Raw genomic sequence first — 13,332 nt, 5'->3', positions numbered from 1 at the left:
TAGGTTGGGCCATGTGTACTGTTTTTTTTTTATGGCCAACCGTACTAATCTGTGCACCAGGAGAGAAAATTTACAGTTTTTACCCTTTTTAAAACTTATTTATGGCTTTTATTTCAATGACGTTTGACATATTATGCATTTTAAATCCCACTTAGAACTTGAAAAAGAATGTAAATATAACACATACAGCAATTTGAAATAAATTGATGCATTTAGTTCAAGAAAAGTGTTTAAACAAAATGTACAAAATATAATAATATAATGATATTCAACACAACCAGGGGTTAAACTGGGCCGGGGCTGAGCCTCAGCTCATAAGCCAGAGCTGCATCATGGGACACATCTTACGTAATAAGCTTTTTCCATGATTTTTGGTTATATTTAGTTAAAACGATATTCTTAAGAATTAACACAATAAACTCCTTTGTGGTTTGCTTTCTGCTGTGGAATACCAGATATCGTTTCTGTTTGGAGTTTGCACATTCTCCCTGTGTATGCATGGGTTCTGTCTGGGTACTCAGGCTTCCTCCCATCGTCCAAAAACATGCATTTTAGGTTAATTGGTGACTCTAAATTGTCCCTACGACTGAATGTGAGCATGCATGATTGTTTGTCTCGTTTGTCTCTGTGTTAACATTAAAGTTAACATTACATGAGTCTATGCTAACATAAATAATTCAGTTTTTGTCTTTATCTGCTCAAAGTCTCATTTAACTGTCGATATAGTTTTAATTTCACTTTAATACTATTAGGTGAACAAATGTTTTGTTTTCAGAGGTAGGGGTTAAAAATGGGAAATGCAAAGAGGAGGAAGCTTACAGAATTTTTCAAAAAGTTGGGCAACTCCAGACACCTAATAGACCGTTATCTTCTTTCATAGTAAGTTAACTAGGGTAGGGTCCTTGTGTTTAAGGCATTGTGTATTTTAGTATTAATAAACTTCTCACTGGGTTGCAAAATGTCATTGGATATTAATTCATTGACATAAAAGTAGCTGAGTGATCAAGACATCTTGCCCTCAGTACTGCCTCTCAGTTTTCTTTCTTTTTGTCAGTTATTCTCATGTAAATGCAGAGCAGGTCAAAGCACCTCATTAAGCAAGAAGGCATATGTATTGTTTATACATACATATTGTGTATTGTGTACCTCAGAACATCTGATTATGACGCTGAGCCATTGACTTCCTTTATGGATTTGGTTGAGTTAGAAAGCAAGACTGGACATGGAATTACTAGTGAACTATTAAGCTGCCTTCTAAAACATGGCCTTGATTAAGCTGTTCTGAAATAATTTTTGGTGGGTTTCTGCTCAAATGGAGCTGCTTTAATGGTGAGGAAAAAGAATGGAGTATATTCAAAACTTAAAAGTAAGTTTCCAAATCTCATAGGGACTAAGCCATAGTCTAAAACCATAGGCTAGAGTGGTCTGTATTAGATGCAGTCATGCCCTGCACAGAGACCAACCACTTCACAGCTTTCCTTGATAAGTTATATGGCTTGTACCATCAGTCACCAAAGAGCCTTAGGGAGCTTGATGCTGCGGGCTCTGAAGTAAGAGTGTCTTTCAGAAGGACTGGTCAAGTCCTGGGGAATGAGGGTGGGTGGCTTAATCTTTCAGAACAGTAAAAGATTAAGCCACCCCCAGAGTGAATGTAGTTCAGCCAATTGATGTTTTGAGGATTTTGCATTATCTCATTACTGATAATGTCTGATAGAAGATTTCTGAAATGATTAATGGAGGAATAATTATTTTTTTTTTGTTTAGTTTTCTTTGCAATACATAAGGCAGTGAGGACCATATGTGCCGAGGTAATTTCCACACTGATGTCGCCTAGGTGACCTCGTGTCACGATTTACGTTCTGTTTCATGTCTTGTCTCGTCATTTCCTTTTTTATTTTGAAAAGTCACTGATCTTGTCCTCTCGTTTCAGGTAACTTGCCCTTCCTCCCGTGTCATTGGTCTCATTGTCTTCCCTGATTCCCAAGTGTTTCCACCTGTTCCCCTTGGTCCCTCATGTGTTCAAATAGTCTGCGTTTCCCTTGTCTCGTCGCCAGTATGTTGTCTCCTTTTGAGTACCTTACCAGCCATTCCATGTGCCATAGTGTCCACGAGCCTGCGTTTCTCCTGCAGTGCTATTTTTTTTGTAAGTTGTTCCATAGCCATAGTTTATTTATTGTCTAACGGTAAGTTTCACAGCCTTGTTTTTCCTCCGTTTTCAAGGAGCGAATTTTGTTGTAACCTTCATAACCACCTCTGATTAGCGGAGTGTTTGCGTGTTTTGATTTATTGAAAATATTTCGTGCCACCGTTAAAGGTGAGTCTTTAAGTTAAAGATAAGTTAAAGTTCCATAGTGCCTCTTCTTGTAAAGCGTGCATTTGTTTTATTCCGCCTCGTTTTGAGAGCGTGTCTTCATTTCATTAATTGTTCATAGCATTTCTGTTTGTCTCCCAGTGTGGAGTTTTGTTTGTAAATTTCATAGCTGTGCTCCCTCTCCGCCATAGTTACCGAGGAGAGCGCTTAGGATTTCCATAGCCTTTTCTTTTGCGCTGCCGGGAGATCACCGTGCCCTGTGTGTGGGTGTTAATAAATGAACCTTCTGAACCAAAGAGACCTTGCATCTGTGTCCTAAGTCCCCACGCGGTTCCTGATACCTAGTTTATATAATGTGGGGCAAGCAGGAATTCTATACTTGAGCCATGTTGATAAGTCTTCACATACCTCAAGCCAGAATTTTTGTACCGGTGCACAAAACCACAAAGTAGTCATGTAATCTTTAGGTGTGTTATCAGTGCAATGGGGGCAGATGTTTGAGTGCGTATGACCCATCCGGAACATCATTTGTGTGAGGAATTTTGTATTGTATAAGTTGCAAATTTGGATTTTTAGTCATACTACAGGTATTTAAATATATTTGACTAAGGTTGATAAGTCTGTTTCCCATTTCAAGATTGGTAGAAAGAGCGAGTCATTTCTTTTGGACTACAATGTTATTTTTTAATTGTAATTTTGTAGTACTAAGGTTAAGAAATTCTGTTACTCTAGAGGGAAGTTGTAGGGATTGTTAGCTCAATTCTTTCATTGGAAGCCCAAGAACAAGCTGGAGAAATTGTTGATTAAATAAAGTATTTATTAGTGGTCACATGTGAAATATATTGCAACGCTGGACTCGGAGTGCCAGAGCTCCCGCAGGAAATCCGTCAGGCCGAGCCCCGATATCCGGAAACATTTCATATTTATATTCAGCTTTATCTCACAGGTGGTACTCACACTTGTCAGAGTATAATTGGCCAGTTTTTAGTGGCATGATCAGGCCAACCGCTGTCCTTGTTGTGTTCTTTGGATGTGATAAACGATGTGTGTGTGAGCGCGCGAGTGCTGTTTTAGGCGTGGATCTATTGTACCAGACATCTCCACTCCAATAGATGTTTTGTCTGACCCAGTTATTTATGTGATTCTAAGGTCTTGGACCATTTAAGGTCATCTATTGTGCAGTATGAGCAGAGTGGGAAAAGTACCAGCTAGGAACATAGGTTATTTAGGGAAATACAGAATATGAATACATAATGTCTAAGAACAAAGCCAATTATAACAGGTTAGTTGGCTGATTATATATTTCTTACTTATTATAGATTTGAGTTGTTGATACTTTTGTTGCACCTGATAACATACTGTAAAGTGAGTGAAATGGGTCATATACATTTTTTGACTTTCGATGATATATTCTAAACACTTTATTCCGTGTTTGTTCCACTGAGTAAACTTCAGCATTGTTTTGTTTTGAAGGATTTCAGGATTGTTCCAGAAGGGTGTACAATGTAGGATTATCATTTCAATGGTGGCAACTTTCCCCATGAATGATATGGGTAAGGAGTTCCAATGTGTGAGATAGTCTTCTACTGTCTTTAGAAGCTGAACATAGTTGAGTTTTGTTAGCTTTGGAAGCCTTGGGGAAATGTTTACACCCTAAATATCTTCTATTACCTGACTGTATTGTGGTAGTTGGTATTTTCTACAAAAATTACAGTTAACTGACAGAACTGTGGACCAATTAACAGAATAGTCAGAGATTGAAGACAATTTTTCAATGAGTGCGATTGTCTGTGAGAGAGATGTTTGTGAATTATGTAGGAAGAACAATATATCAGCATAAAGACTTCTTATATTCTACTTTTTGGATATCTCTAATATTTTCATTTAGTCTTACAGCAGTTTCCAAAAGTTTAAAAAAATATAGCAAAAATTGAGGGGGGAAAAGTAGGCAACCCTAACTGGTACCTCTCTGCAGAGACTGCAAAAGCTTGGAGAAGTTTGTTAAATTATCCTATCCCAATCTTTGGGAGAGGTGTATTATATCTTTATCCAGTTAATAAAAGATGATCCAAATTAGTGAAGAGTTCCCAGTTAACCTGATCAAATGCTATTAGATCGAGAGAGATGATTATAGTTTACAAATTGTTTAAAGTGGAGTAGTCTTTGATGTTAACCTTGTAAGACTCAGATAAAAGAAGAAAATTGGTACATTTTTTTCACCTCTCTTGTTTTAGGAGGCCTCTGATGTAGAAATTAAAGAGTTTTCAGATTTTTTTTTTTTTAGGGAAATGTTGTAAATTTGTAACGTTGGGAGCAGAACTGTCTGGGGTACCACCTGCAAGCATTTCTCCCTGAATGACTTCAGCCATGGTCTGAGTTTCCAGAGTTTGTCCTTCTTTTTCATCTCTGACACATTCAAGTTGTTTATCATACTGAAAGGAACACATGCATCCCCCAGAGCAACAATTACAGAACATTCAGAACCTGTTTTTCTATCTCCTAATGCTACTAACTGTTGCTGGGGCAACACTGAGAAAAATAGCTCCTGATCATTTATAAGTTAAAGAACAAACAAAAAAACTACAAAGATACAGTGAGTTTCAAATACTGCTATAGATGCTGGAGTTTCAAATACCCCATACAATTTATTCTTGTGTTTAATTATGGTCTTGCTAAACTAAGTAAAAATTTAACAGAAAAACACATTTAGCGCTTAGTTACAATTAATCATCTAACACTTTAAATTTCTACAACGTTTTCTTGATTATGTAAAGTGTAAGGAGCACAGGCTATTTTCACTGCCACTCTGGCCCAACGTTGTAGAATTACAAAGACATGACAAGCTCTAAATCAAATTTGATGAATGTTTTTCAGAATAACTAAATATGTACATAGTATAGACATTGTAATAAATACAAAAAAAATATTGAAGGAATTTCACTTAATTTAATCCTGACAAATCCAATCATGCAAAAAAAACAAGAGAAGCTCAACGGGAAATTTGCAGGTAGAGTGAGTTCAAGGCCAGATAACTGGACCTATAAACGTAAAACCCATTAACTGTGTAAATGTGGTCTTGAGAAAAAAAATTTGCAGGCTGTTTTTTTTAGAATTGTTAAAAGTGATGTTGTAAATTTGCAACTGTGGGTCTTACAGGGTTAATTAGTCTGTGTGTTAGTGGAAGAATGTGTTAGTGGGTGGTAGCTGGATGGGAGTGCGAGTTCCTTGCTGGTTTCAAAAGTAGACTACCGTTTGCAGAGTTGTTTCGAGGTAATACATCAATCATTCCATCTAATTTCATCCGCTTATCCGAGGTCCGGTCACAGAGGCAACGAATCCAGGAGAGAAACCCAGATATCCCTCTCCCAGTGATGCTCTCCAGTTCCTCCTGGGGAATCCCGAGGCGTCCTAGGCTATAAGGGACAAATGATCCCTCCAGCAAGTCCTGAGTCTGCCCCAATAAGATGTGCCCGAAAAACCTCCAAAGGCGACCAGGAGGCATCCTAATCAGATGTCCAAACCACATCAGTTGAAGGTCCTGACTTAAGAAGCCAAGAGAACCACATCATCCACAAAAAGCAGAGATGCAATCCTGAGGTTTCAGAAGCAGATGCCCTCCTCTCCATGACTGCCTTGAGATCCTGTCCATGAAAATCACAAAAAGGATTGGTGACAGAGGGGCAGCCTTGGCGGAGTCCAACACACACTGTAAACAAATTTCAACTTAGTGCCAAGAATGCGGACACAGCTCTTCCTTTGGTTATACAGGTATCGAACAGCTCGTAAAAGCAGCTCCAGTACTTCATACTCCCTCAGCAGCCCCCACAGAATCCCTCAGGGAACACGGTCGTAAGCCTTTTCCAAGTCTACAAAACGCATGTAGAATGGATGGTAAACCTCCCACGATCCCCTCAGTAATTCTGCAAGGTTTGAGATCTGGTCCACTGTTCCACGATCTTGGCAAAAGCCACACTGCTCCTCCTGAACCTGAGGTTCGACAATCGGTCGGAGCCTCCTCTCCAACACCCTGGAGTAAACTGTCCTGGGGAGGCTGAGTACTGTGATTCCTCTGTAGTAGGAACGCATGCTCCGGTTCCCTTTCTTGAAAATGGGAACCACTACCCTGGTCTGCGACTCCATAGGTGTTGACTGAGACCTCCATTGCAACACTGAAGACGCTTGTCAGCCAAGACAGCCTCACCATTTCCAGAGCCTTTAGCATCTCAGGGCGAATCTCATCCATCCCTGTTGCTTTGCTGCTGGGAAGCTTTTTAACGACCTTGATAACTTCCGCCAAGATGATGGACGAGTCTTCTCCCAAGTTCTTAAACTCTACCTCCTCAATAGTGGACATGTCAGCCGGATTAAGGAGATCCTTAAAGTGCTCTTTTCACATTTTGACAATATCCTCAGTTCGAGTCAGCAGTTCTCCACCCAGGTCAAGCACAACCTGGGTAAGGTCCCTGCTTTCCCTTTCTGAGCCGTTGAATGGTTTACCAGAACACCCTTGAGGCCAACCGAAAGTCCTTCTCCATAGTCTCTCCGAATTCCTCCCACACCCAAGTTTTCGCTTCACCAACCACCAATGCTGCAGCCCTTTTAGCTGATTGGTACATGTCAGCTGCTTCAGGCGACCCCCGGGACAACCAAGCCCAAAAGGCCTCCTTCTTCAGCTTGACAGCTTCCTTCACCGCTGGCATTCACCAGCAGGTCCTCTGGATGCACAACAGGCACCGACAACCTTCAGGCCACAACTCTTGGAGGCAGCATCACTAATGGAGGTCCTGAACATGGTCCATTCAGATTCCATGTCCCCAACCTCACAGGTTTCTCACAACCTATGTGTGAAAAACTGTCCGGAAGGTGCGAGTTAAAGATCTCGCAGACAGGGGCCTCCACCAGACATTCCCAGTACTTTTTGGATTCCCAGGTCTGTCCTGCAGTCACACAGACCACTAGGACCACTAACTCAGCATTCCCCTTAAGTCTGGGACTTTGCACTGTACTGCAGTTTATTAAACTTGTATTACATGTTCATTTCCCCACTACTACAGTATTGCACACATCACTTTATCATTTGTACATATTTATAGTATGTTTTATGCTGGTATTTTTATTATTCTGCATTTAAAAAAAAAAAAATCTTTGATGCATACTGTGTCTTTAGGATGCCAAGAGCTACCAAGTGGAAAATTTTGTTATATGTATGCATACAGATAATATAGAATTCCTGATTATTCTTGATGGGTGACATTTCCTGATGCATCATTAACAGAGGCTATAGTTGTTTTTTTTTTTTTTTTTTTTCATTGCTTGTTTTTAATTGGTTAGCAAGACGTCTCCCAGACCTCTTGCTATGTTCAAAGTTCGCCCTGGGAACTGTGTTTTTTTTTAATCAATTATTTAATTTAATTCCAGTTTAGTTTTTCTTATTCTTTTCAAAACATGTTCATCTGGGGAGGCACTGTAAGCATCCTCTAATTATTTAAATTTTAGTTCTAATTCTGAGATCTTTGAATTCTCTTTTCTTTTTTTTTATGCAAAGAAAAAGAGATTATTTTGCCTCACATTACTGCTTTTCCTGCTTCCCAAAAATCACTTGCTGATATTCCTGGTAGGTCATTATTTTTAAATATCTTTCCCAATCTTTTTTAAAAGAAATGAATAAAAGCAGGATCTTTAAGTAATGTCTCCAAAAAATCTCCAATTTCTAGATGGTGGTGTTGTTCTCTTAAATACCAGAGTGATAGAAACTGGTGAGTGATCACTGATATTGATGGGATGGACTTCTGTTTCTGGGATAATACTTATGAGAGAGCTGCTAACTAGGAAATAATCTAATCTGGAATAAGAGTGGTGAACTGGTGAAAATAAGGGGTGTATTCCCTGAGAGTGGGGTGGTGTGAAAGCCACAAAGACCAAAATCATTCATATCATGTTTGACAATATTTATGGACTGCCAATTCTTAAGACTACCTGTGGTACTGAGCCTGTCCAATACCAGGTTGATGTCTCCTCCTATGATGACTGTGTTATCCATGTGATCAGACAGTGAAATGAAAAAGGAATGAAAAAAGGGGGTCATCAACATTTGGATCACATATATTAGCAATGCAAAACTTCATATCTTGAATAAATAAATGAACTATTATAAATCTACCTGCAGAGCCTGTAATTGTGCTGTTTTCAGTAAAATTTACTTTCCTCTTAATTAGAATGGCTACACCTCTTTGTCTGGAGTTACAGGCTGAGTATACGTCAGGAAACTGTGCTGTAGTGAGTACATCTATATCTGCCTGTGATAAATGAGTCTCTTTTAATGATATGTCTGCCTGTAGTTCTTTTAATCGAGTGAAAATGTTTTCACTCTTCTCCCTGGAATCAATTGCATGCACATTCCATGTAATACACCTTAGTGTGCTCAAGGTTAGATTAGTGGATTAGTTTCATGTATGTCTCTATGTCTGTGCTTGTGTGTGTGAGTCTGTGTGTAATGTAGGTGTATGATGGTGTGTGTAGCTGCACTGTCTGTATTATAGGTGTGTTGTGTTTAAGAGTGTGTGCCATGCAAGTCTTTACAGATGTTGTGTATGTTTATATTGATGTCATGAAAGGAAACAATGATGCAGTTAGTTGATTTGAAAGGAAATAGACAGAAAGGATAAATGAAAAAATTAAAACATGTAAACCCATAAAAAAATGATCACATTGTGCATCACTTGTGATTACCTAGAACTGTGTTAGTGAATAAAGTGCATATACTGTAAATTCCGGACTATAGAGCGCACCTGAATATAAGCCGCACCATCTAATTTTAAAAAGAAAATACATTTTGTACTTGTATATGTCAGCGACCTCAGGACACGAATGCAGGATCTTTTCAAATTCAAAGAGGTTTATTTTGTAACACATCGCAGCAAGGCAGGATGAGGATCTCCAAGCAGAGCAAAGGAACATGCTGTGAAAATCCTAAGCGCTCTCCTCAGTAACTATGGTGGAGGACGAGCGCAGCGATGAAAGTTACAAAACATAAACCGCTCCACTCTGGGAGGAAAACAAAGGGCTCTTTAAATTTAACAAAACAAAGACACACTCTCCTAATGAGGCGGATTTAACAAAGGACGCTCTCGAAAAACAGAGGCACTATGAAACTTTAACTATAAACTTAAAGTACTCCTTTAAAGGAGGTTACGATGGAAAGTTACAACGAAAAAATCTCTCCTTAAAAACGGAGGAACAAAACCAAGCTATGAAACTTACCGTGATGAATAAATAAACTATGGCTATGAATAAGAATAAATTACAAAACAAGATAGCTCTGTAGGAGGATCGCTTCACTGCAGGCTCGTGGAAACTATGGCTCAAGACAAGGGAAACACGGACTATTTGAACACATGAGGGACCAAGGGGAACAGGTGGAAACACTTGGGAATCAGGGAAGACAATCAGACGCTTGACACGGGAGGAAGGGCAAGATACCTGAAATGAGATGGGAAAGAACATAAATCGTGACAGTATAGGCAGCACCGGATTATAAGACGCGAAAGATAATGTTTTTGACAGTGTCTTCCAGAATTTTAAGGTCTGTCTGGATTAAATTTTTTTTGCTGTTGTTTCGGTATCTTCCTCAGCCTGCTCCGGGATACCTGGAAAAAAAACATTGTTGGGAGCATTGGGGAACATCATCATCATGAAATTCCTCACTCTGTTGTTCCAACTCAGGTTCACTCTCAGATAAGTAAGACTCTTTATGTGCTGACTCTGCACATTTACTCGAGATTTGGTAGGAAAGTGTGACATGGTTTCTGACTTTGTCCATGTCAAAGGAGTAACACTCATGTACATACTCAAAATCTGAATCCAACAAAGAGGGGTTATCAACAGGTATTTGATATGATGATAGGTAACACTTTTGATGCTGACGTGCATCCTTGTAACTGGTTGTTTCCTGAGTCTTTCAGCAGATTCTGATTTTGTGGGCATCCTAACCTATTAGGAAGAGATGTTAACCTATTGGGAAGAGATGATCTCAGTGTAGTTTATAGAGGTGTACCTTCCATGTTCTGATTTGACTCGTTAAACAGGTAAGTTGGGCAACTTGTTGAGTAAAACATACATAGTAGATTTTCTAGCAGTTTTGTAATTTATGTTTTCCTGTAAGACCTTGTCACTTTCAGCCAGCAATTGGTCTTTCGCACGCTGATCATAACATAACTCGTTCCTCAGACTTGGCTCTTCAGAAGCCAAACAATGAGATCCTGTCCTCTGTCATCCTGTCAACGTCGTAAAGATGGGATGAAGCACTCAAGGGTAGCCCCAAAGCAGACATCCCTTTTCTGGGATGGACGATGTCCACAATCAAAGAGCTCTGGATCTATTGTGTTGGCTGAGCAGTTGGATGTCTGAGGCGGCGTGACTACATCTACTGCATGCATCTTTACAGTGACTGTGAAGCTGTATCGATGTCACTCTCAGGCAGAACACCCAGCTGTACCAGCACACTAACAGGAAGTTGCTGTGCAGCAAGTGCCTCAACAAGAACAAGGTCACTGGGTATAGGTGTGCTTTACAGGTGTCATAACAGTTCTCACCTGGAGGTAGCTAAAGTGGACCAGCACCTTACGATTTCACCTGTCTGGTGCCTTTATCATCTGCCAGAGACTGAGAAAGCTGAGTTTGTGCCTGTATTTGTTCATAAACTGCCCTTATTCTCATAGAGCGTACTTTGTGTTCACTGCCACTCTCTTTGTCTAAACAATCTGAAACATTCTACGAAACAGGAAATGATTTGTGCCCACAACAACAGGGGTTTCATAACAGTTAGGTGGCTCTGGGCAGATAAAAGTAAGAATGACCACTGGTCCCTTAAGTCTACTTAGGTCCTCAGGAAACTCCATCTCCACTACAACATAGCCCTTGTAGGGGTATGTCTCAGCGGTCAAGCCCCAAAGAGCAGGCCTAGAAATGGGATGAACTGAAACTGTGGGTATGTATACTCTGTACTAGTCATCAAAATTGATGGTCACAGTAGACCCAGAAATCATGGGGGCTTCACAAGAAACATTACTGACTTTGATAGGGGCTATGGAGGAAGGACTGATAGGACCCTCAGGTAAGTCAGTGCATCTTAGCTGCGTTGACTCAGGCCACATGTTCACCTTGGCCTTTTGTACTTTCTCTGTGCCCATCTTTGTTTTCTCGCACTTGACAAATTAACCTTTTAATTGCTTTCTGGACATTTTCAGGAGCAACGCATTTTGATGCAATATGCCCATTTTCACTACATCTACAACATAAATACTCAGCAGATTGACAAACTGTGATTTAGGATAAGCTGGTTTAATGGTTAAAATCTGCTCTGTATCTGGTGTACTTAGTGTCTTTTGAGGTTTTTTTTTATTTCACAGACATTACTTTTATCTGGTTTTGTAAGGCTTTGACTTATTTTCTTAGTGACTGTATTTCAAAAATATCTCATTAAACTGTTTAAGAAATCTGTATTTCTGAAATATCATATTTTCAACTGGGCGACACATGTAATACAAACGCCATGTCCCTAAAAATTGTGAAACTTACTAAAGTGTAATAAATACGTATTGAACTTTTATTAACAAACACCTAAGAAATAATTTTCAGTGTTTTTATTGACCAACTTCACTGTTTGTGGAAATGATAGATGATTCTAGAATTTGATACACACTCTCAACATAATTGAGATTCTTGTTACATCAGCCTTTGTTAATGACACTTTTTAAAATTTTAGGGAACTGATATTCCCTAATATATGAGGATACTAATTGTTGGATTTTTTTCAGAAGAATCTGTGTCCATTCTTACTGAATACAAGAGTTGAGCTGCTCAGCAATTTGTGGTTGTTGTTGTCTGATTTTCCTCTGCATTATGTTCCATACTTTTTGTTACAAAAGGGGGGTTGTGCTTGGCGTGGTGGAGGTAGGACCCAGATGCAGAATTTCAAAAGAAAAACTTGATTTATTAAATCAAAGAACAAAAAGCGCGGCTGAGCCGGTTAACATGGAATCTTAAACTGTGGAATAAACAAAACAAGACTATGGCTGTGGAAAAACAATAGGCAAAAACCTGACCTGACAAGCCTGAAGAACATGGAAATCGTGGCAAGACTGAGGAAAGTTAAGGTGAGGATTTCGCGATGAACTGAGGGAAACCTGGAAACTAAATACTGTGGTGAGGTAATCGGAGATGGGGTGCAGCTGTGAAACAAAGACAGGTGACTTGAGTGAACCTAATGATGTGAAAAGGAAAAAACATGACAAAAAATAATCCTAAAACCTGAAAACAAGACTGAAAAACTCAAAATATGACATGACACTTTTTCCATGGGAGATGGATCTTGACTGCATGGAGGCCAGTCAAACACACTCAACACTGTTATAAGTCATACAGAATGAGATCTATAATTATCCTGCTGAAATGACCACAGGTCATCTGGGTTTTACTTTGTCTTGTCATCTTGTCTTGTCATTTCTTGTTTTATTTTGAAGGATTAACTCTCCTCTCTTTCAGGTCACTTTCCCTTCCTCATGTGTCACCAGTCTGATTGTCTTCCCTGATTCCCGATTGTTTCCACTTGTTCCCCACTTCCCTTCATGTGTACTTATAGTCTCCCTTTGTCCTGTGCCAGTGTGTTCGTTACCATCCTTATGTTCATGCGTTCATCCTTGCCTTGCCACAGTATTTCCAAGCCTTGAATCATAGCCATTGCATTTTGCTTCTTTTTGCCTCCTACATAGTGATTTTGATTTATAAGTTTTTGAATCATAGATTTAGTTTACTCTTCTAAGATTTCAAAGCCTTTTGTTTCCTCTGTTTGGAGTGATTTTCGTTTTGGTTACATTTCATAGTGCCTTCGTTTTTCAGGAGTGATTTTTGTTTGACTCTTTAGTAAGAGAGCTTTTGATATTGATAAAGTTTAGATTCTTTTTGTTTTCCTCCTAGAGTGCAGTGATTATTATTTTGATCATTTTTATAGTCACACTTCTTCC

The sequence above is a fragment of the Leuresthes tenuis genome, unplaced genomic scaffold, assembly GCF_036924035.1.
Source record: "Leuresthes tenuis unplaced genomic scaffold, fLeuTen1.0.hap1 SCAF_21, whole genome shotgun sequence".
Lineage (NCBI taxonomy): Eukaryota > Metazoa > Chordata > Actinopteri > Atheriniformes > Atherinopsidae > Leuresthes > Leuresthes tenuis.
Note: the sequence above shows the minus strand (reverse complement) of the source record.